The 24,470-nt window shown below is 42.4% G+C and overlaps 1 long non-coding RNA gene across 1 annotated transcript in view; it reads left to right on the top strand.

Moving 5' to 3' along the window:
- Positions 1–5,843: 5,843 nt before the first annotated feature.
- LOC119496510 overlaps positions 5,844–24,470 on the top strand; it is a 57,437-nt gene continuing 38,810 nt past the window's right edge. The window contains exons 1-2 of the long non-coding RNA XR_005208731.1: positions 5,844–6,031; positions 7,995–8,136. This is a non-coding gene — a long non-coding RNA (uncharacterized LOC119496510). The remainder of the gene's footprint in view (positions 6,032–7,994; positions 8,137–24,470) is intronic.

The following is a 24,470-nucleotide window of genomic DNA, read 5'->3' on the forward strand; positions in this document are numbered from 1 at the left end:
GACACGTTGATGACACATGACATCTCCTCTTTTCACCCTCCCTGGACTGTGGGAGGAAGCCAGAAGACCCAGAGAAAACCCACACTAGCACGGAGAGAAGATACAAACTCGAACCCACAACCGTCCACTGCACCACCGTGCCGTAAGTGTACATACATTTACTGTACGATGGCTCAACAAAGTGTATTCACATCTGGGGTTTGTCAAAATTGTTTCATGTGTGCTTGTACGTTTTAAAATTGCAACTATTAGCTTTTTGTTTTGATTTTTCTATGTGTTTTAATTACATATCCGCTGTCCAGGGTGCTGAATCATGTGCTAATAGGCTATACACCTGATATTAGAGAGAGAGAGTTAGTGAGAGAGAGAGCGATATTTCTCATGACATTGCATGTCATTGACATTGTCATGAATGCAATAAGTGACTTTAATAGCATACAGTATGTCCTGGAATCATAAGCAACCTGTGTGATCCTTTCTCTGATACTGGAACTCTGCTTCTATCACTAAGCTTTCTTAAAGCTCAAACATTTTCTATTTATTGGCTTAAACATCAGAATGAACCTGTTGCTGCCTCCCGGTCTCTCTGATGCAGCTCTGAGGTTTTATTAGAGAGACACATAGAAACAGAAAGGAATGCATAAATAGTCCTTAAGAGTTGTTTGTTTTCATAGTTCCTCCAGACTGGATGTGTGTTCATATCTGCTCGGCTCCTCAGTCACCCTGCAGAGACGAACAGCTCATACATAATTGGACGCATTGTTCTGGAAGATTCTCCTTATCAGCTGAAGATGGGCTAAACTGCAGAGCTGCAGAAAGGCGGGTCGCGGTCCAGCTCCACAGAAATGTACACTAAGTGCAGTCACCATGACAGCTGCACCACGTGGATGGTGGAGGATCTGCTTCCAGGTGGAGATGAGATCTGTACGTGTGTCTGACAGCTGTGTGTGTGTTTGTGAGTGTGTGCATGCATCAGTGGATTCAAGTGTTTGTGTACCAGCGGCTGTTGGGTCACAAGGTTTGGATAAACACGGTGAGATGTCAGCATCTGCACCATTGTGTGAAATATCTACGTCATTCAAACTCATTAGCGTTGTTAGTATTTTAACTTTTGATTTACTATCTTTAAAAAAATCACTGAATATCCCACATGGCATTTATTTATTGTAAATGCATTGTAAATTATCTGAAATCAACAGGACATTTTTAAAAGAGATTTATGTAGAATTGTTATGAAACGTCTCTCTCCCTTCCCCGAGAGAGAGAGACGTACGTTGGCCCGTTCGATCGGCACATCAAGACAAGATCGCTTCCCACAAGTCAGCTCAGAGAATTCTCAACTTGCATCCCTTCGTACTGCATGTGGAGAAACAGAGACAGGGGGGGGACAGAGACAGAGGAACAGAGGGAGGAACGGTCCAGAGAACCAGATGGCAGTCCTTTGATATCTTCTCTCTCGACGAGGCCAGAAAGTCAGAATACAGCCCGAGACACGGAGACAGCACAGACTCAGAGGGCCACATCTCTGTGGTTTGGGTCGCTTCAAATCTCCAAAATCTCCAGCAGGCTCTTGAATGCTCGAATAAACAGATGCATGCACACATATACAGTACAGTGGTGCACAACTCAGATACATGAATGCACCCACAAGAATTACAATACACATACAAACAAACTCGTTCAGACACTCGACCGCATGCAGCTGAGAAAAAAACGTTTTAGCTCCGAGGACCAGTTAGTGAAATCAAAACTGGTTTTCAGATCTTACCAAAAGGGGAATGCTAGTAATTGAATGTGGGAATGTCGTGACCGCCTCCATAGTTTTAGTGGCTGAATACCCAGTGTGACCCCTCTGTTGATATATAATCTATAAATCTAATCACCCTGTTGTGTAAAGAACTACCATCTCCTTAAGATCTGGCTTGTTGCAGAACATAAAGCAAAGATAGTTCTGTAATTATAGAAAGTGTCGACAGGATTTAGAGTCCCAACGGGACAATTAAACAACTCTTTTATTGTGGGGACACATCAAAAGAAGACAAGTCGTCCCACTCCTTTTAAATCCCATCAAACACTTTAACAGCCAAACAGTGGCATACACAGCTTGTCCTCTTTTGATATTTTATGACACTGAGCTTTGACTGGAATGTACATTTGGACAGGCTGAATTTCCAATAGTGCGAAAGTTGTTAAAGACATTCATCCCTGCCTACAAGGGCCGCTGGCCATGTGTCAAAAATGTCAACACTTGGCCGGTTCTCCAGAGAAGTTGGCGTTTGTGTGTAGGCTCGATATCGGATTGATCTGAAAAACAATGCCGTGTTCCTATGCCAGCCAGCCAGCCAGCCAGCCAGCCAGCCAGCCATTCAAGCCCAGATTGAAGATTTTTTTTTCCTTTTCTGTAAAATTGCAAGCAGGTGTTCGTCCCGGCTTTTCTCTCCTCCTGCTACCCCCCCCGTAACCGCCCTCCTGCACGCGTGTAAAAGAGCAACATTAGTTCAGAATGTACCAAAACCAAAGGTATCATTAAGACGTTGACCTGAGCAGGAAATTAGATTAGGATCGCTCTCGTTCTCTGTCGATACCTCAGCACTTACTCTGAAACGGTCACATTCATATCATCACAGTCATATTATTTCCTAACTAAGCAAAGCAGAGGAGCGGAGCTATGAGCAGAGTCATGTGGAATTTGACGGCCGGCCAGACGGGGGATGCAGTTCATTTCTGCAGCGAGTGAGGGAAGCTTTTTCAGACTGTTTATTTTGAAACATGAAGTGGGAAAGAGGGATAAAGAGGTTCTACGTTTCATCAATACAAGACTGCATGAACATATTCCTTGTGTTAGGATCTATATAGTGAATTAGACACACCATCTTCATGTGTTTTCCACATGGATATGTTTAGCTAACGGATTGTGTAGACAAATAAAACCATGTTGGTTAAGGCTCGGGTTAAGGATAGATTTAAAGCAATCCTAACTTTTGCTTACGAGAGGTAACTGTTGCAATTACAGGATAAAAGCCTTTACACACCTTTTTGCTTTTTCTGTGCGATTAATTTGCATGTCGATATATTTTTTGAACTGTTGGTTTTGTCATGAATACTTTCACACGGAATGGAAATATTACGCAGCGAGCTTTCGCACCACGAATAAAGGCATGTTATTCAGCCTTGACAAAGACAGCAGAGACCAGATCCACTCCTTCCATTCTTACCTTTCACAATAAAAGTCCTAGACATGTAACATTCGCGGGTAAGTATTTTGCATTTTTGTGTTGTTTATTTGTCACGCCCCCCCGGTGTGTAAAAGGCCTTAAGAGTCAATGTTAAAATAAAGTCTAACAGCATAATACGAGAAGAGTCATAAAGTCAGCAAAAAGCAAAGCTCATTAATGTCAGTTGCGGAGTAATATCTAATATCTAAAGTTTGCTAACATTAGATCAGAAAATGTCTTTGCATGAGCTGGAAAATGAAGCCAAGTGTCGACACGTTGAAGCTGCTACATGTTCATAGTCCTGTTTCCTCATGTAGTCCCCCGTCAAGCTTAGAATGCAATATACGCATTATTCAACCTGTGTGACACTTTTTTACCTTTAAATATTCCATTTTGTTACATCAACTGTACTTATTGTTTTTCCTGCGAAGGTTTTTATCGCTGCTTGGCGTGGTGTAATTCATGACTCTCTGTAAATCATGCTTGAAATCATTTAATTTGATATGCTTGTGTGTTAAACCGTGACATGGCAAAAAAGCTGCGGCGGCCGCCCCCGAGCTCAGCAAGCTTCATTCTGCGGCGAAGTGCGACCAGAGAGGACCAGCAGCCAATCAGTAAACACATCCTGTGACTCCTGCGACATATTGACTTGTGTTACAAAGAATATCTTCCCACCAGAAACACATGAATACGCCTCGCGGCTGCAGAAAAATGGAGGCTAGTTTTTTGGCAGCAGGCTGCTCTTCGTCGCTGCCCGGTGGGACTTCAGCGTTACATCCCTTATTTCAGATCAGACGGTAGCTTGAATTAAAGGATCCTCGTGGTAACCTTTTCAGGAAATGTGTCTCTTCTCTCTTCCTCCTTTATCCTTTTGCTCTTGTCTCCTTCCTGCCTGTCCCCAGTTTTCCCTTTTCCCTGCGACTGTACCCGTGAACTCAAAGTAGCACTCCCTGCCCCGGAGAAATCCAGCGAGCTCTCACCGCTCTTGAATTTACATCTCTTCATCTTCACTCTCCATCTCCCTTCATTCCTCCAACCACCTCTCCCGCCCTCTCACCTCCCCTCCCTCTTCCTCTCATTCTTCGTCCTTTGTGTCTTGGCGTCCCCCCCACCCCCAAAAGAAAAGACTCAAATTGTCTTGATGTATCTGGGAGAAGCTCCTTAAAAGGTGCAGCCAAATCCCTCGGATATGGAGAAGGCTCTTGTCTTTTTTCGCCCCTAGCAGGTTGAGATTGATGAGCCTCGTAAGTGGTCTTGTTCTCCCCAGCTATTAAACGCATCCATCAACCTTCTTCTCAATTATTAAGATGAGATAAACAGCAAGGGGGAGTCTAAGTGCTGGATCGCATGGTTACTGCTGCTGCTTCAAGTGATTAAATAGCATTTAAGAGGTTGGGGCTCCTCACTCATCTCCTCCCTTAAATGTAGTTCTGACTGATGCTACGTTTCACCGGAGAGGCCATCAGGATGTTTGTGTGTTTTAGCATCGAGCCCAAACACCGTTCTTTGTTGAAAAACTGACTGCGCGGCTCAAAGTTGTGATGAATCGCTGAGCAGATTGAGCCTGCAAGAGAAATAATGTACCGAGCTGTCCGGCTCATTTCCTTTGAGTTAAATGGTAAAGTGTTCCTCTGCCAGTGATGTGCCGTCGGGGTCGACGGGGTCGGCAGCGCCTCACCGAAGATAAAAAGAAAGGAGATTATATTATAGTTGTATTTACTGATCATTTCTTCATATTCATATATATGAATTGTAGTTATTGAATTTTTCATTTTTCATAATTTGTCTCAGGATTACACATACTCCAGTAAAACTAGTCAGAATAGTATAGTGGGCTCCTCTCGCCACCTGCTACTAAAACTACCGTCCCTGAACGCAGGAAGTTCAAGACCACAAGTTGGTCATGGTGGAAAGGTTCTCCGGGAACGTTCTTGTAATAACGCTCATATCAAAAGTATTCCTACCTCTATTCAAAATCAGTATCCTAAGTCATTTCATCGTTGGAAAGAGATGTTTGGAATGAATTTGACAGGTGTTTTGTCCTCAATAAAATGTAAGTAAGGTAAGGCTCCAGCTCGGCTCTGATTGGTTGTTTTCCTCCGGTCTGTGAAATCTTTCAGATGCCGTTATGAGCACCGGAGGACACGGAGGAACATGATTTTTTTCAGATTACCTGTCTCATGCTCTACTGTCAGAGCCAGAGACCGTTTTATAAAAAGAACTTTTATTAATTCTACCCAGTGCTGCTTTAAACTGATAACTTACTGATAAAATGTGCTGTGTCTTATGGGCAAACATCATATTCACAAGGTCAGATTTCTTTAGTTTCTTCTGAACAAAAATAACAACTTGTTCGATGTTGAACTTCAGACATTCTAGGATCTGTCTGTAAAGTATTTAAAAACTAAAAAGCTTCTTGTGGTGTTTTTTTGTTTTTCTGTGTGCATATAACTAGTTCATTTTTATTTTTTCACCCCAGTGTTCCCTGTACTGTTGTATTGTATTGTAATGTACTATTACTGTGTTGCTAATAAAGTATTGAGAAAAAAAGCCCCTGACCTATGACCTATGACCTCTGACCTCTGACCCTGCCTCATGTGCTCACCTCATGTGACATCATCCACTCCCTCTCGCTCCTGCTCGGCGCCACTCGGCCTTCCTCGTAGTAGCACCGAGAGGCTACTGTAAGCATGGATCTACCTCACCTAAAACTGGCTCAGGAAGGAAAGACGAGCTGTGGTCGCTGTTAGTGAACCAACACCAGACCTGCAGGATGATACCCAGAGAAAGAGCAGGAGGAGGTTTCAAACAGAAAGGTAAGAAAAGCAGCTAACTAACGCTAGATATGTGGCTGCTGTTACTCTCCTCCTCCAGTTACTCTCCTCCAGTTAGTTACTCTCCTCCTCCAGTTACTCTCCTCCTCCTCCTCCAGTTACTCTCCTCCTCCAGTTACTCTCCTCCAGTTAGTTACTCTCCTCCTCCAGTTACTCTCCTCCTCCTCCTCCAGTTACTCTCCTCCTCCAGTTACTCTCCTCCAGTTAGTTACTCTCCTCCTCCAGTTACTCTCCTCCTCCTCCTCCAGTTACTCTCCTCCTCCTCCTCCAGTTACTCTCCTCCTCCAGTTACTCTCCTCCTCCTCCAGTTACTCTCCTCCTCCTCCTCCAGTTACTCTTCTCCTCCAGTTACTCTTCTCCTCCAGTTACTCTCCTCCTCCAGTTACTCTCCTCCTCCAGTTACTCTCCTCCTCCTCCTCCAGTTACTCTTCTCCTCCAGTTACTCTCCTCATCCAGTTACTCTCCTCCTCCTCCTCCAGTTACTCTCCTCCTCCTCCTCCAGTTACTCTTCTCCTCCAGTTACTCTCCTCATCCAGTTACTCTCCTCCTCCTCCTCCAGTTACTCTCCTCCTCCAGTTACTCTCCTCATCCAGTTACTCTCCTCCTCCTCCTCCAGTTACTCTCCTCCTCCAGTTACTCTCCTCCTCCTCCTCCAGTTACTCTCCTCCTCCAGTTACTCTCCTCCTCCAGTTACTCTCCTCCTCCTCCTCCAGTTACTCTCCTCCTCCAGTTACTCTCCTCCTCCTCCTCCAGTTACTCTCCTCCAGTTACTCTCCTCCTCCAGTTACTCTCCTCCTCCTCCAGTTACTCTCCTCCTCCAGTTACTCTCCTCCTCCTCCTCCAGTTACTCTCCTCCTCCAGTTACTCTCCTCCTCCTCCTCCAGTTACTCTCCTCCTCCAGTTACTCTCCTCCTCCTCCAGTTACTCTCCTCCTCCAGTTACTCTCCTCCTCCAGTTACTCTCCTCCAGTAGCAACAGAGTGGATGAACTGATACTGAACTATTAACCCAGAGCTCTGCTGAAGCATGAAACATCCACGGCCTGGAAACTCTGCTGAACTGTTGACAGAAGAAGAAGTTAGCCCCACAGTTAGTTATCTCCTCCACCATGTTAACCGGTGTTATGGTGAAGTCTGTTCCCGGTAGAATAGTGTTCCCACTAGGATTAACATTAACTGAAGCAGGTGCACCGTTTACTGGATGAAGTAGTGAAATGCTGCAGAGCTTCTGTCAGGTTGAACTCTGGTTCCAGGTTGGAACAGACTCTCCTCCAACAGAGACTCCATGAGTTTGACAGTTCTGATGATGGTTTTGAACAGAAAAGTGATTAACTGATAAATAAGGAGACATCTCTGATCAGAGATAAGAGAAAATAAAACTCTGTGATGTTTCTGACAACATCTCTGGACAAATGAAAGCCAGGTTTGACTGTCTGGAGGAGCTTCCTTGGCTTTAGTTGACTGCAAGAAATTCGCCGAGATGTCAGCTAAGATTTGATGATAACAACAAACTGAAGACGGTACGACGGAGTATTAGGGCCACATTGAGGAAAAAAATAAATCAGAGATTTAGAGAATAAAGTCATAGTATTATGAGAATAAAGTCATAATATTATAAAGTATTAATCTTTACGTGTTATTTTCTTTTTCTCTCGTAATATTCTGACTTTATTGTGTAAATCTCAGATGTTTTTTCCCTCAATGTGGCCCTAATACTCCGTAGTACATTGTCTCTTTGGCCCTCACTGCATTAGACTGATATACTATATACTTAGACTATAAACTGTGTTACCTTCATCACAATGATCACATGTTTTACGGCTCCAGACAGATTATTCTTTTTTTTTTATTTTCCTAAAATGTCTCTTTTGATAGTAAAGGTCGCTGATTCCTGGATTAAGGAATGATGCTCACAGCTGCTTTCTTTTTTTGACAAACAATCTGCAGGAGACTGTACCAGAGGCCACACAACGTTTACCCTCTACACCACCACATCTGTGCATGAAGATCCATAACAGAATGGATCAGAACCGGCTTTCATCCTTTGGCTCACATTTCCATTGAAGAGGGGAGACCGTCTACGAATAGAGTAAGTGCCTCCTTTATGTATTATTTTAAAGGGGACATATCATGCTCATTTTCAGGTTCATACTTGTGTTTGGGGGTTTCTAATAGAACATGTTTATAGGCTTTAATGTTCTAAAATGACATTATTTCTCTCATCCTGTCCGTCTGAATATACCTGTATATATACCTCTGTCTGAAACGCTCCGTTTTAGCACCCGTCTCCTTTAAGACCTCCTCCTGAAAAAGCCCAGTCTGCTCTGATTGGCTAGAGAGAAAAATATGGTTCACCTTTGCAAAGGTAGATCTCCAGCTGTGGTTGGTATATTCTAATGAGCCAGATGTGACATAGGAAGGGGAGCCAGATGTGAAGGGCTTCTTGAATCACATGTTTTCTGATCTAGACAGCCCACAAAAAACTGACTGGGTCATCTTATGTCACAGTTTGTGGGTTGGTAGAGACTCTAGATACCTAAATGTATGAGCACAAACACTGAAGGAGTGAGTTTTACATGAAACGTCCCCTTTAACCCTTTTATTAGCTTTGTGCTTGTTGCCTGATCTTTTTTTCTTTATTCTGGTGCGCCGTCACCAAACGTCATCGTGTATCTATCTATCTATCTATCTATCTATCTATCTGTCTGTCTGTCTGTCTCTCTGTCTGTCTATCTGTCTGTCTATCCATCTATCTAAACCTTTTATTGACTTGTGCATGTTGTCTGATGTTAGCTCACTGGTGCGCCGTCACCAGACGCTCATTGTGTGGTTATTGGTGCCCTTTTGTGCATTTTGTAGGAGTGAATAAGCAGTTTTCTACTGGTGCGCTGACACCAAGCTCTCTCTCTCTCGCTCTCCCTCCCTCCCTCTTTCGGGGGTATATCTATCTATCTATCTGTCTATCTATCTATCTATCTTTCTATCTATCTATTGACTTGTGTATGTTGTCTGATGTTAGGCTACTGGTGCCCCGTCACCAGACGCTCATTATGTGGTTATTGGTGCGATTTTGCACATTTCGTGGATTGGATTGAATAAGCCTTTTTTTACTCTCTCTCTCTCTCTGAGAGACTGTATTTTAGACTATATGTTATCTATCCATGCGTAATGTAGATCTATCCATATGCCACATTGAGGTCACTGCCTGCCAGGCAAAGATTCACCTCACGTTACCGTCCCCTGCTCAGCGGAGACTGTGAATTCTGTTCCAGTGGGATGTTGAACTTGTAGTTCGGACCTTACTGACACCTTAAATATTTCAACAACACAAAGATATAGATATAGATATAGAGATTCAAAGAGCTATTCAATTGAACTCCTTCTAACATTTAAATTTTACACACAAGCTTCAGTTCACTTGTCTTATTGCCTCTAAAAACAGCTGTATCATTTGTTCTGCGCCCCTGTAGAGAACTTTCCACCCTAAAGATGTCAGGGTGCATTATGGAAATTGTAGGATGGATCCAGCAGGGAGGATCATCGGAGATTGACCCATACTAGAGACTAAAAGTACAGGACATCTTGGGCTCTGCTGCACCAATTTTGACCATTCCTTTTTAAAACCTGTCTCTTGTGAGAGTTTTGTAGAAGGTAAACTGGAGTGAATGCTGCCTTAACATGCAAGATTTGAACTATATTCACTGTAATTGATTACCTGGCTCAAAATTCTGCAGTTGATTTCTATACTGTGCTGATTAGTTACCTGGGATGTAAACACACACATTAAACACCAGGGTATGCTTTAAAATAGTCTGGCTGTAATTCATGATTTGTAGGATAAAATCGCAAAACAAAAAACAGTTGGTATGAAAGGCAGGACAAAAGCACTTGTGAGTTTGCTGTTGCCAATAAGATAATGTTCTGGTTCCCTCACTGAGGTGAATGAAAGCCGTCAACACACATGAGCTACCCATCCATCTTCAACCGCTTAACCGGGGTCGGGTCGCAGGGGCAACAGCTCCAGCAGGGGACCCCAAACTTCCCTTTCCCGGGCCACATTAACCAGCTCTGACTGGGGGATCCCGAGGCGTTCCCAGGCCAGTGTAGAGATATAATCTCTCCACCTAGTCCTGGGTCTTCCTCGTGGTCTCCTCCCAGCTGGTCGTGCCTGGAACACCTCCCAAGGGAGGCGTCCATGGGGCATCCGTACCAGATGCCCGAACCACCTCAACTGGATCCTTTCGACGCAAAGGATTTGCCTTCCGGCTCAGCTCTCTTTTCGTCACAACGGTGCGGTAAAGCGAATGCAATACCGCCCCCCCGCTGCTCCGATTCTCCGGCCAATCTCACGTTCCATCGTCCCCTCACTCGCGAACAAAACCCCGAGGTATTTGAACTCCTTCACTTGGGGTGAGGACTCATTCCCTACCCGGAGTAGGCAATCCATTGATTTCCTACATATGAACTACTACTAATATAATCCCTTTAACCACAACACCAAAACAGTGTGCACCAATGTTTCCGGTTCTGGCTGTAGTCCAACACAGTTGCACTTCACTCTGGTCTTACTGTGTTTGCAGAGCTGTAATCGTGTTCCTGTTTTCATTTACAGTAATGTTTTACTCTTTATTTCTGATAGGGTTGAGTTTGATCTGCATTTTGATATTTGTTTGAGATTCTTGACGGACTGAGGTCATGTTAAAAGCAGCACCTGCTGCACATTACTCTCACTGGCACTGGAGTCACACATTACTGCTCAAACTTGAACCATGCTTTAGTCTTCTTAATCCGTCATTTGACTTTTGTGTGTTTAAGTGATGGTTATTGCGTGCTGAATTTGAATGTTTTTCCTCATCATGAATCCAAAATACACTTAACAAATTTGGAAAGATCAAAATATTTGTATAAAACGCATTAATGATAATGGCGAGTTATTTCCTCTCTTGCATCCATTGCATGTTTTTATCAACACACTGTTTAGAGCAGAAGTAAACACAGTTATCGTGTTGCTTCTATCTACGGATTTACTTTGGTTTATTTACTTTGGCACCTTAAGCATACACATGTGCTCATATCGAGTGTGCACACACACACACACACACACTTGGTCTCTCTGTCTTTAGTGGGTGGTTTTCATTTGCTTCCTGTGGCCTGCTCACCATACATCTCACCGCAGCATTCCACCAGAACAATTTATGGATTTTATTAGATTTCTACGGATGTATGCTTTTAGCATTGTTGGAAAACTGCGGCAATGTCCAGGATGAGGTTTGTTGCACACACACACACACACACACACACACACACATATCAGTTCCATCTGCGTCTCCTATTGAGAGCTATCAAGGCCAGCAGCAGCTCAGTCTAATTGGAGTGTAGTCCCCTCAGCTTTCTGCGGGGGTAACCGTATCTACAGCTTCTACTGTCCAACCAGGAAATTCAGAGGGACAGCTTCTTTCCAAGCTCTGCCAGCAGGGATATATCTGCTATTTAGCCACTTCTTCTTCCCAAAAATGTGAAACACACTAAGAAACACACACATTTCTTCTGTTTGCTGATAAAGACTGCCATGTGTTTGACAGTTCTGCTGCTGACTGAAAGCTTTGTTGTTGGTGTCGTGTTTTACCGGGTCAACTGGTTGTCCTGTTTTGTAGTAATTAGCCTGGCTGCTAAGTCTGTTATAGAGTTTCACTTTTTTTTTGTTTCTTGTCTCTCTTCTTTAGCTCTCTCTCTTTGTCTTTTGATCTAATCTGCTTTAGGGATGTCACAAGAACCGATACTTCGGTACCGAGTCCATGCCAAAATTCGGAAAATGTGATGTTACTCGTTTGTCTACGGTACCGTCGGGGCTCGAGACTAACAGCGTCCCGTCGTCCCCGGGGACGATAGGAGGTGTGTTTGGGACGCAGCAAACTCACTATAGATGCTTTCAGGGGACGCACCCTATTTTTTCCCTGATGATACATGCCATTGATTTACATTATGATGCTTTATTCAGTAAAAATGAGTATTGGGCGAAAGTAAATTCTAATCTTACCATGATGTGTTCAAATGTAATGTTGTAAAATGTAGTTTTTGATGTGCAACTTGAATAGATACAGATGTTTTCACAGCAATATACATAGATAATAGAGAGGGAATTATGACCTGTTTAACTTCCTAACAAAAAACAGTATACAAACTGTAATAAAGGTGTGTATGTTGAAGTGGTGACCGTGGTGGGGAATTGGTCTCGAGAATCGTGTAATTTCACTGGTTTTGATATCGACTACTAAATTTCTGTTATTGTGACATCCATAATCTGCTTTAGAGACAAACTCTATAAACGTATACATTCAAGTAACCGATTATCGGCCTCTATATACAGTATTCTGTATGCTCATATTCATCCATTTCCTTGACCAAATACATCAACACGTATGATGTACATTCAGTCACAACTGCACAATCATTGCACACAGACAGATGCAGTTCCTGACGTCTCTGAACTGTCTGTAACTGTCATGTGTTGCCTTTTACCTGTTGGACATGGCTGAGTAATTCAGCTTATTACCACAACAACAACAGGATGTAAATCTCTCTCCAAGTGGCGTGCAAGTCAAAAGGTTATTCCAGGTAACATCTGTTGGACAGGACAGATGTTATGGGGTGGACAAAGGAGGATTGTGTTTACTGTAAAGATGGAGAAGAAGTGAAAGGAGTTTCTCTCTGCGCTCCCCACCACCCGTACGCCGTCGGCTCCTCCTCCCGGAGCCTGTTAATAATCCCAGTGTCATGTCAAATTGGAGGTTAAAGCATGGCAACTTTGTTGAGCGTTCGTTCAGAGCCAACTAGGCCGTCACCCTGTTAAACCACAATCACTGACACATGTAGAGGTTTAGAGGCATTAACCTCAGTGTGTAGGCTTGAAAACCACTTCCTCTGTCAGAGTTATGCTCCTCAGCTGCGGTCGTCCACGATAGGTACATTCAGGATTGTATATCTCTGAAGTTTGGCAGCTCTGATAATCTGGATCTTTTTACAGTAAATGGTTTTAGTCATTCATCTGGTTCTTCCTTAAACTTCGCCTGTGATAAGATGTAACTATTGCCAGGCTTACTGATCACACTAACAGTAAGTGTTAGAGTTTCTGATCATTAGATGGTGCAATATGTGGACTGGATGTTTGTCTCGGTGTGCAGCCCTCACTCTGTAGGACATATTGTCCTCAGCCTGCAACACTTCCTCAAAGGGGAAACGTCTTCTCTCACACGTTATATCAGTTTGCGTTTGTTTGACATAGCAATCGGAGCTCACTGTGTAGCTAGCCTCAAAGCTTTATATACAATAGACTTGTAAGGGAAACGGAGGATGAAGACCTTTCTGTTGCAGTCAGACTCCGGTTGCTCCAGTCAAACTACGTTGTCTCTTTTCTCTCTCTCAGTCCTCCAATCTGTCACAAGATAGTCACAGAAAGTTATGCTACCACAAAATAGATTATAGAGAACAATGGATTCCAGCAAAGGACAAAGGAGTGTAACCCAACAAGACGATAAAAAACAAAGATGCAAAACAACCAAGAAGCATGGGAAGAACCACGAGTTAATAAACAAGCATTCTCTGTCCAATAAGAATTAACATCAGGTTGTTTTAACCGTTTACCACAGTGGAACATTTTCACATATTAGATTGTAAAAATCCACAGTGATCTGTTTTATTGTGGTTTTGTAACTATGGTATTCATAGAAACCACAGGCTAACGTTGTTAGTTGTTGTGTATGAACTAAACATTTGCATGTTTCTCCTCAAGATACTTAAACAATAGCTCACGAAAAGCTTCACGTCGCTGTGATATAACATATCACAGTCTGAAGTGAGCTATTGCTTTTATAAAATGCTCATCAAGTATGGCAATATGAAAGTTATAGATACATTCCTGTTTAAATTGTTTTTTATTAATAAATAATGTTCACAATAAAATAGGCCCTCCTGTCAGCACATCCTGAGGTGGTTGCTGGAACGGTGGTTGCTATGGAACGGTGGTTGCTATGGAACGGTGGTTGCTATGGAACAGGGGTTGCAATGGAACAAACACTAGCAGCTTACATTTTCATTTTACATCACGGGGTAGCATTATATTTAATTATTTGGCTATTTATTTACATTCTTGTATGCTACTGTTTATTCTCTAACCACTGAAGAACTACCCAGCGTCAGTAGGATGACTTTGATAACTGCTTGTACTTGGCTTGCCTTTTTGTTTTTTATCAGGTGGAGGTGTGTTGCTTGGCGTTGCTCCACTTTCTCCGGTCCGCGAGTTTTGGTTGCCGATCTATTTATGGCCATCGTTTCTCTCATGTCAAGACCTGCTGCATCAGATCTCTTGATTTCTGCTGCGTTGCGTGCGTGCATATTCTAGGCAACATTGTGGAACCTCCTCTTTACGTAGCGCTGCGTGTCGTTCAGCAGGTGGATCGTTTTTTTGGCTCAGTCCACTCCTCCCTATGTGGGTATTATATCACGGCTATTAACCGATCAAATCGCTTGATTTGAGCTACCCATTTTATTATATGAAGCATACCATAGATGCACTACATTTCCATCTCTCTTCACATGAGGTCATGAGTCAAGAAATTCTGTGTCCAGAATATGAAACAGTTTTACCCGGCTCCCGCTCGGCTACCACGGAGATTATTCAGAGAAATAACACACGTTAAATGTGTAAATGAAAATAAACGTATACATTTTTAGCCTTTATTTAAATAGTGTAATTTTGCAGGAATGCTTTTGATTACAAAAATCCACCCAGCTACAAAAACTGACAAGTGCACTTCCTCAGCCAAATCAGCCCCAAACAATCACATTCATAAAACTGTGGTTTTCATAGCGATGTTCAAACTGTTTTAATTTTTCTTCACAAGAAATACACAACGTCAAACTGAATCAATCAATCAAAGAAACTGACAGAAGGCCTCATCATCATTATGACTGCCATCACGTGAAAGTGTGAAGTAGATCATTAGTGAAATGTTTAGACGGACATCATTCTGTTAGCGTGGCATTAATAACCATTTTACAGTTTATTAGAGACTCATTAAGCCCTGGAATGAAGAGTCAGGAATTTGAGAGGTGGTTAGTGAGACCGGCTAATTGATCAAGTATGTTGTAGACACAGCTTCCAGATAATATGCCAGAATCCCATACTGTTCTGTGTTTATCTTTGTGGGGAGGAATTCCTGGGGCTTTCCCCGGCTTTCATAACTCAAGCAAAGCTGACTGATTTTTGGATTTGTGTAAAATTCTCCTAAAACATTTTTTCACCTCTCATCTGTCTTGTTACTGAATATTCTTTGCGTGCACATGAATGAACTGCATCACATCAATTGACGAATTTGACGCGCTATTTGATCCATGTGTGTTTCACAAGTCCATAAAGGGATCTTTCTTTGCTGTAACAATGTGAGCTGAAACAATGAAACTCTACCTAATATGTTATTTCACCTTGAATGAGAAACATTTTTCTAGCATCTAATTTAGTATATCTGGCTCCAATCAGGGATAATTCAAGCAAACACAAATGGTTTCATTTCCTAACCTTTAAGATAAACAGCTCTTTGGTCTGGAAGGTCGGCCAAGATCTTCAGAAAAATCCTCGGCTGGTTGTTTTTCGCTCGGTCTGAGTCCTTCGCTGTTGTTGTGTGTTGCCAGTGACTTCTTTCTGAGGTTGCTTAATACATCGGGAACACTTGCATTCCAATCAAAATCATTTAGGCCTCAGACAAAACAGAGCGGTCAGGCCAAACACATTCCAGAGCTGATTTTATACCACATGAGACACTTCATGTGGATTAATATTAAGTGATGCGTGTCACGGCTTTACATGTGCTGTACAGTTGCAATGTAGCCTACATACATTTGTCCCTAACAGTATACCACATCTTCTTCTCCTCTCTGTGTTTGCATGCAACTGCACAACAAACTGGCCCGGTACGGTAGGTGGTATACGATCGGAAACAAGGAAAGAACACAAGCTTTGTTTTGTGATTGTTTTACTCAGCAAATCAAATGCAATCAGTGGAAATCATTCATCTTCAGGTAATAAAAATCTACACAATAACCCCACTGTGAATGGTTTGAAATAGCTCGGTTTACAGATGCATCTCTCACTACCCTGTAATTTGTCTGATTTCTGAGTGTTTCCATAGTTTTATTTATATTTTGGGTCACGGGACTCGATGTTGTAAAGAATACATTCAGACACAATTCATCCACAATCCACAGTACGTCCAAACTGAACAACTGTAAATGACACGTGCACATCAGCATCTACATTTGAATCATATTAAAACTGCAGATGTTTTTATAACCTTCAGGTTTGGACCAAAAAAGGTTGAGGGTCTAATTCTGTTTGCTGCCCACAAGCGTTTGGACAGAATGACAAGTAAGAGGTTTTCATAACTGGAGTACCAGTTTACGGCTCGGGGATGTGCTCTGGAGTGAAGGTTGGTGATGCCAGGCTGGGCTGTTCCTGTTGTTTCTAACACCAGACAGCACGGCTGTGCAAACAGCTGCAAATGGCAAATGTTATTTCCTTTAAAAATATTAACTTGGAGATTAAAGCAGAGGCCAGTCATTAGTGCCGTAGTAAATTATCAAAATTATTACTCTGATTTTTGAGGTTTATACTTATGAGGGGACGACAGGGTTTTAACCTGGCATTCATTTCGGTTAGGGAGTTATTACCAAACCAGTTTTTCTTTGTGTGTTGTGGACTTAAAGGAGGTTTATGCAAGAACTCACTGAGTCTGCTTCGCTGCAAAGAACCTCATCTTGTGCACAAGAACATGTAAGATGGAGCTGGTGGAACAGGTGGATCTGTACTGTAACTGCAGTTTAACTGCACCAGATTGATGTTGTAAATGTGGAGATAGCAAAGCTAATGATTTATCAATTGCCATCAGTTTTATTTTGTTTTGCTTATGGCTGAAAGCTGTATGATAAGATTGCAGATACAAGCAGCTGAAATGAGTTACATACACAGGATATTTTGTACACAGCCTTCGGGATAAAGCCAGGAGATCAGTTGAGTCATTGCTCTTTGATGTTGACATTTTATTGTGTAATGTCTTCAGGAGTTCTTTCTGATAAGGATGTCTCCTACTGTAGAAACCCCTCACTGTGAAGGCACACCAAACCAGTCTGAGTGGGAGGAGAGCCCCCGACAAACCAGTAGCCTACATACAGTAGAAGGATTCAACATTTCAGCTGGCCTGGGTCTCCCCAGAGAAGCTTGAGGACATACTGTAGCTAAGAATAAGGACAGCTGTGCTCTTGGTCTGCTGCCATTATTACCACCGTTGCATCCTGAATTGAATTGTCCTCGGGATGGAAAATTGATGCACAATAAGTTCTGTGACATGAAGTTATTTATGAATTATTTATGGTAGAATAATGCAGGTAGAGCATTAATGCAGAATAATATCTGTCCAATTCTCAACAAGTAGAACAGTAACATATTTTACAGTCCAAATAAACGGAGCTCTCCAGACCTGTGATGCCACCGTTATGGTAAAACCTCAGTGGAGAGAATGCAGAGTTCAGCAGAGGAAAGTTATCAATCAGAGGGATAAACAAGGAGACAAGCTCAAATCCAGTTAGATGGACTCCTCCATCTCTCGGCTGGCTGATAAGAGAGATGGGAGGAGGTGAGGTGCTACTATCATCAGCCACTCAGAAATCAACTCCCCGTTCAACCACAGAAGACACGATGGGGATTTGGATGCTGCTGGTTTGATAAGGAGGCATGCAGCGTGTTTATTCACATGTACACTTGATTTGTTAGAATAAGACCAGCAACACGGAGCTCACAGGACATAACCATAGTAGAAGAAGGTGGTTTAAATATAGCATAACATTTCTGCATTAATATAGCAGCAAACAACTATTTACTATGTAAAGATATAGAGAAGTAATGTGAGCAAAGACAGAAGTCGCTCTCCATCTGTGTGTGTTGTAAACCGAGCTTCTCTGAGCTTTGTTGACATAGCCAGGCCGGCCGCGTGTAAGTTTCTGGTGCATGTACGTGCATGTACGTGCATGTGGCCCAATGGCTAGCTCCCAGCTTACAGCTGATAACGCTGTCCCGACCGGCACCGTCATCGCGGGAGCGTAGCACCCACCCTCCGTTTCCCCCACAGGTAAACAATGTTACCTCTGTCAGAAATGCTCCCAATCTTGCATTTAGCACCTTTAATGTTATGAGAAAAGAGACTATAAGTTACACACAAGTTCAGGACTTTTTTTTTTTCATTTGATGAAGAAAAGTATTTAAAGTTGAAAGTAATGTTATGCAGATAGAAGCATTGTGTGTAAACTTCTACTGGATGTAATGTCAGTTATCTAACTTTGTTAGTGTCAGCTTGTTGGCTAAAATGCTGTAACTCCTCTCCTAAGTTTACTGTACACAGTGATGCTACAGCAGTATACAGTACAGCAGATTGATGATTGATTAACATTATGTGCACTGCTCGGTGTTGTTTTATGAAGAAAGTTTGCTTCAGCTAGGTATCAAAATGAAACTAATCACTAAGTCAAGGAACTGGCCTGCTGTATTTGTATTACCTCTTAGTGGAGGAACCAGGACGAGCTGGACATTTGAGCATTCGGGTGTTTATCCAGAGGGAGAGTTTGTCTGTTGCTTGTTGTTTTAGATTTAATATTTTACATCGGTCACATCCTGTAGTTAAAGTAATCAGAAGGCTTAACCTGAAGTAAACAGGTCATGATGTTGCTTGCAAACTGAATGCACATTAAGTGACAGATGTTTGTTTACACCAGCTGTTAGACCAGTGAAGACAGAAGTTATGCTTCCTCAGCCAAACAAGGATGAGCAGGCAGGTTATCTCTGTTTCCATCAGGTTAGCCATCCATGGAGGAAGATAAATCTCCTCTCCATCCCACGCTGGAGGAGGTCTGAGGCATGTCTGGGTTTGGGGCTGTGCTAATTGGACGTACACTGGGCAGGTTTTATAAACTGATAAAGAGCCGTCTGTATTGTTCACAGTGAGAAAAAGAGCTTTATTGAAGCTCTACAGTTTATTATTACAAAATGCTAAGTGGTGTATATATAGAGGAAAAGAAGAAGGGCTGAATTACAGCACAATGTTTATGAAATGATGTGTAACATATCAAATATGAACTCAATAAAAGCATGGTATTGCTACAGATAATCCTTCAAACAAACCCATAAAGAATATGAGACATTGTCCTCAGCGTCGTCAGTCTGGGAATTTGAACTTTTTTTAAAAGATGACGAAAAACTCCAGCATATCATATAATCATTATCTGTCAATCTGAAGTATTTGTGGGTGTATGTGTATGAATATGCACGTTGCAAGGGAGCGCTCCACAGGAAAAAGACGGACTTTCTTTGCCGGGTCGGCACCTTGTTGTTTACCTTTGGATTAAGCATTGAGCGTTTAAGGGCTGGGTCAACACTGACCCTCTTCTTCATCAATCACTCTATGCCTCCATCCATCCATCCGTCCGTCCATCCATCCACGGTCTCTGGAAAAACACTCACCCTCCTCAGGTTCTGGGGTTGCAGTCATATGTGTAACAACAACATGATGCTGCAGGATCGGACACATTCCACACATTCCTCCCAATTTGTGCGTGTGAAAGTTTGTGTCAGGCCAGAGGAGAGAGGAGAGAAAACAAGCAGAAGAGGTGGGAAAGGACAGTTTGTCAAAGGGGAGAAGAATGAAAAGAGATGAACTGGTATTTTAGAAATGCGTAGAGAGGACCGGAGAAGCTGCTTGGAGGAGGCGGGAGAACGGGTGGTTGAGAGGATGTGAAGAAAGCAGAGAAGGGGTGAAAAGGGAAAAGGGAGGAGGAGGTGGAGAACTGTGAGAGGAGAAGAAGGAGGGAGTGAAATCCTTCCAAACAAACAAAACTCTCTCCACACCTGTGGCTTAGGACTGTGTGTGAATTCATAGACCGTGTGTACACAAAAATACATGTAGTGAACTTGATATGAACGGCCTGAAACAAAGATATCTTCTGTAAAAGAGGTGTGTGTTTGTGTCCCATCACAGATTGTGTCACAGCCAGACAGACACGTGGAACCACAAGGGGTACGCTGTATATATATACTGTATGTCAGACTTCACTTTCAACACTTACTCATCAGAATCACATCCCATGTCAGGACTTCTATCTTTAGTCGTCCATTTGAATGCCAACAGCAATATTTATCAGTGTGTACGCGGGCGTGCGCGTGCAATTACCGTCCGCTCAATGCAAACAGCAACAGCTGGGGCTGAGATCCACACGCTCAACCCTCCCCACCTTCTCTACCCCCCCCCCCAGGAGGAAAGTTCACTGATGGATCAACAAACCAGCCAACAGTCAGTTCAACAGCAGTGGACCTTTTGGTTCTTAATAGTACTTACAGTATGTTTGTTGAGAAAACAGAATTTAAACTAGGGATGCACCCCTTCTTTTCAGAACGTGTACAAGTACTTACATTTGGGTCCTCTCCGATACCGAGTACCGATACGAGTTCTTCTCTGTGCCAAAAGACCCTCGTTAACAGCCAGCTGGAGGGTGTGAGCGACACACGGCAGGCTGGGGAGTCCCGCATACGAGGCGGTGCGCCGCCACTGGCTCTGTCACCGGGGCGGACTGTCCTCAGTGCGCCCCGACTGTGTCGTGCTCCCAGGGTTGGGCTCAGCCCACGTAAAAGGCGCCAGGGGTCTGCGGCGATGTCTGCAACCCACCCAAACCGTCTTGAAACACGGCCCAAGGAGTCTAACGCACGTGCGAGTCAGAGGGTGCAAGCAAAACCCTGTGGCGCAATGAAAGTGAGGGCCGTTGCGCGCCGGCTGAGGTGGGATCCTGGCCCAGCGGGGTCGGGCGCACCACCGGCCCGTCTCGCCCGTACCATCGGGGAGATGGAGCGTGAGCGCGTGCGATAGGACCCGAAAGATGGTGACGAGAGGTTAACGTCACGCTGCTGTAAAGTGGTATCGGAGCCGTTTTGCGAGTACGAGTACATGAGTACAGTATCGGACACGATACCCGATACTGGTATCGGTATCTTGTTCAATATTGTTTTTTTCATATATTGCATATTATTTTATGCTAAATGCAGTACCTGTGAGGGTTTCTGGACAATATCTGTCATTGTTTTGTGTTGTTAATTGATTTCCAATTATAAATATATACATACATTTGCATAAAGCAGCATATTTGTCCACTCCCATGTTGATAAGAGGATTAAATACTTGAGAAATCTCCCTTTAAGGACAGCCCTAGTGTTTATATATTAATATTATTTTGTTCTTAAAATATGGGCCGGTTTTTCTGTCTATGAGCTGTAAAGCCATTTTAAATCCCCAAAAATGTAAAATAGTGATTGATGGGCAGAGAGACAGACGAAGAGCTGCCAAACAATTCACAGTACGTGTTGGAGTAGAGAACTGTACATCTTTGGCAGCAGTTCGGTGCTATTATAAAACTGATTTTTATCTTGTTGTACACCTGGTAGTCTTGTATAGAATATTTGACGCGCGCATAGAGAAGGTTTGGTGTCTCAGCGTGATGATATCACAGTAACAGATGGCTTAGAGGGACCACACAGCTCAGAAAGTTCTTGATTATATGTTAGAGATTTGTAATTCAGTTCTAGAAATGAGTTTTGCCTTATATAAATGCACAAGGTCACACAACTGGATGTTTTTATTGGATAGAAAGCTGATGATATCATTTAAACATGCATGAAGTGATGAAAGATGTGACTAGAGGTGGTTTAGCCGATTGTTCACTCTTTGAATTGAATGCATGGTCCTCAGGTAAGATGGAGAGGTCTTTCTAACTAATCCTGTGTCGGTAGCGGTCGCTGGGCACGACACGGTGTAGAGGAAGGAGAAAGTAGTTTTCCCCCTGAATGTCCGGATGTGATGTGTAAACCTCCATGTGTTCCCGCCGTGCTGAACGAGGCAGAGATGTGATGTTTCCACTCTCAGGGAAATCCTATCCATCTGTGTTTGAGTGTGCGTGTGTGCACACGTGCACGGTCAAACAAACTGGTCATTTTACTTCTCCTCATCCCTATCGCTCCTCTTCCTCTCTCCTCCTTTGCCTCCTTCGCCTCCTTCAACCAATCACTCTCCCGTTTCAGTCCAGGACATCCAGGAGAATAAAGCCAATGTAATTATTTTTTACTGAATCCGCAAACAAAACACAAAGTAAGAACAGATGTAGTGGTTTGTTTTAGACATGCAAAGCAGCTGAAACCAAGCCCCAAGGAGTGGGTGTGACATCCCATGAGTCTCTGGGGCCATGCACATTCTTTTGGCCAAACCCTGATACTAACACTCACCTTCAATTAAGCTCTGTGACTAAGTGCAGCCCCCTCTGTAAACACACTGTTTCTTTTTCCCCAGATAAGACAAACATGAGGCGGGCTATTACGGGGTCTGTTATAGGGACAAAGCAGAAAAAGAGGAGATGTGTGTGGAATCGATGCCATGTCAAAGCAATCTGCAGCAGCTGTAAGAGCTTTCAGCGGGTTCCAGCCAACCTCAGTTAGTGCCCCGTCCGCTAAGCCACAGCCGGCCTAGAACAACACATTGCATCCGTGACCGTAGACAGTATTTATATCACCTTTCCCTTTATGGCATTGTTGCCAGCCTGCAAGTGGTTGTATTAACCTTGCACGTCATGTGAACGGTTTGTCTCACAGAACTGAATCTAAATCAAGAAATTTGGGAAAAGCTCATTTAAATCATGGTAAAAAGATAAACTCTGAAATTCATTACAGTCGTATCTTTTTAATTTAAAGCCATTGTAGTCCGTTTTAAATTATTCATTACACATAACATTTTTAAAGGTATACATTAGACAAATTTTATTTTTTAACATCACTGGATTGTTATCGATATGTTCACTTTTTTGGCGCTAATCTCTTCTCATACAAGATACTGATGGTGGAAGAAAAGGTGGTACTGTAGGTGAGTAATATCACCCATTTGTGTTATTTTAACCCACTGCAAACCAATATTATACATTTTCTATCTCACCATTAATGTTAAATGGTACAATATGATGGTTTGCCTTTTGTTCGAAACATTTTCATGCAGACAAACTATACAGTATACAATAAATAATGCCTAAATAGATCAAATACATGTATGTATTGTATGAAACTCTATTTTTGCATTTGGCATTAAGCAAAAAACACCTAAAAACACCTACAAAAACCCCTTAGTTGTCTTTGTGAGCTTGTTGTGAAACTAAAATAGCATCAATCAGCAAACTGTTACAGTAACACATCACAGACAGGACGGGAGTCTGGTGGCGATGACAGTAATGTTTGGTGTTGCTGTCAAACACTGGCCGAGACGTCTGAGTCATCAACCGAAGAAAGATAATTATTTACAAAGGTTCCGACCGCTGCAGGTCCACTTTTACTTACTAAGCACTTGTAAAGCCACGACGGGGAAAACCTGTCTCGGAAGCAGTTCAACACTTACAGATATAAAAAAAGTCTTTGGAATAATAACTGATGTGTTGCTCATTTCGTCAGCCTTTGTCAATGAGATGGATTCATTTCATTTGCCTTTTTTATGTTTTACAATGTTTTACAAGAAATCGTGTGTCATTTAAATTACCAAGACCTATCGTATATTACTGCTAAATGTTTTCCACCAGTGGGGTTTATGTTGGTGTTAACGCATTTAACTTGTCATTTTTTAGGTTGTAGTGGCTCAGTTTTAAAGCTAGAGTGAAGATACTGGTATCATATGAAACTAGAAAACCCTGATGAATCCATTGGTACCAACCATGTCATACTAGCTTGTCGCGATGGAGGTTAAATAACGCTGCAAATTTGTGCTAAATTTTGGGGAGGAAAAACTGGTAAGGCCATTTTCAAAGGGGTCCCTTGATCTCTGACCTCCAGATATGTGAATGTGTGAAGGTTTTTAAACCTCACCCTAACCCGAAAAAGTGTCCGAAAAATGCCTGGAAAAAAAGTCCGAAAAAAGTCTATAAAATGTCTGAAAAAAGTTCCAACAAGACTCAAAAAAATATCCCCAAAAAAGTCTGAAAAAATTCAGAAAAAAAAAAGTTCAGAAAAATGTTCGAAAAGAAAAGTCAGAAAAATAAAGTCAGAAAAATGTTTGTAAAAAAAGTCTGAAAAATAAAGTCTGAAAAATAAAGTCTGAAAAATGTTAAAAAAAAAAGACGGAAAAAAAGTCTGAAAAAATTCCGAAAAAGAAAAGTTCTGAAAAATGTTCGAAAAGAAAAGTCAGAAAGATAAAGTCAGAAAAATGTTCGAAAAAAAGTCAGAAAAACAAAGTCAGAATTTTTTTTGAAAAAAAAGTCTGAAAAAATTCCGGAAAAAAAAGGTTCAGAAAAATGTTCGAAAAAAAAGTCTGA

This window comes from Sebastes umbrosus, chromosome 11, assembly GCF_015220745.1.
Source record: "Sebastes umbrosus isolate fSebUmb1 chromosome 11, fSebUmb1.pri, whole genome shotgun sequence".
Taxonomy (NCBI): Eukaryota; Metazoa; Chordata; class Actinopteri; order Perciformes; family Sebastidae; genus Sebastes; species Sebastes umbrosus.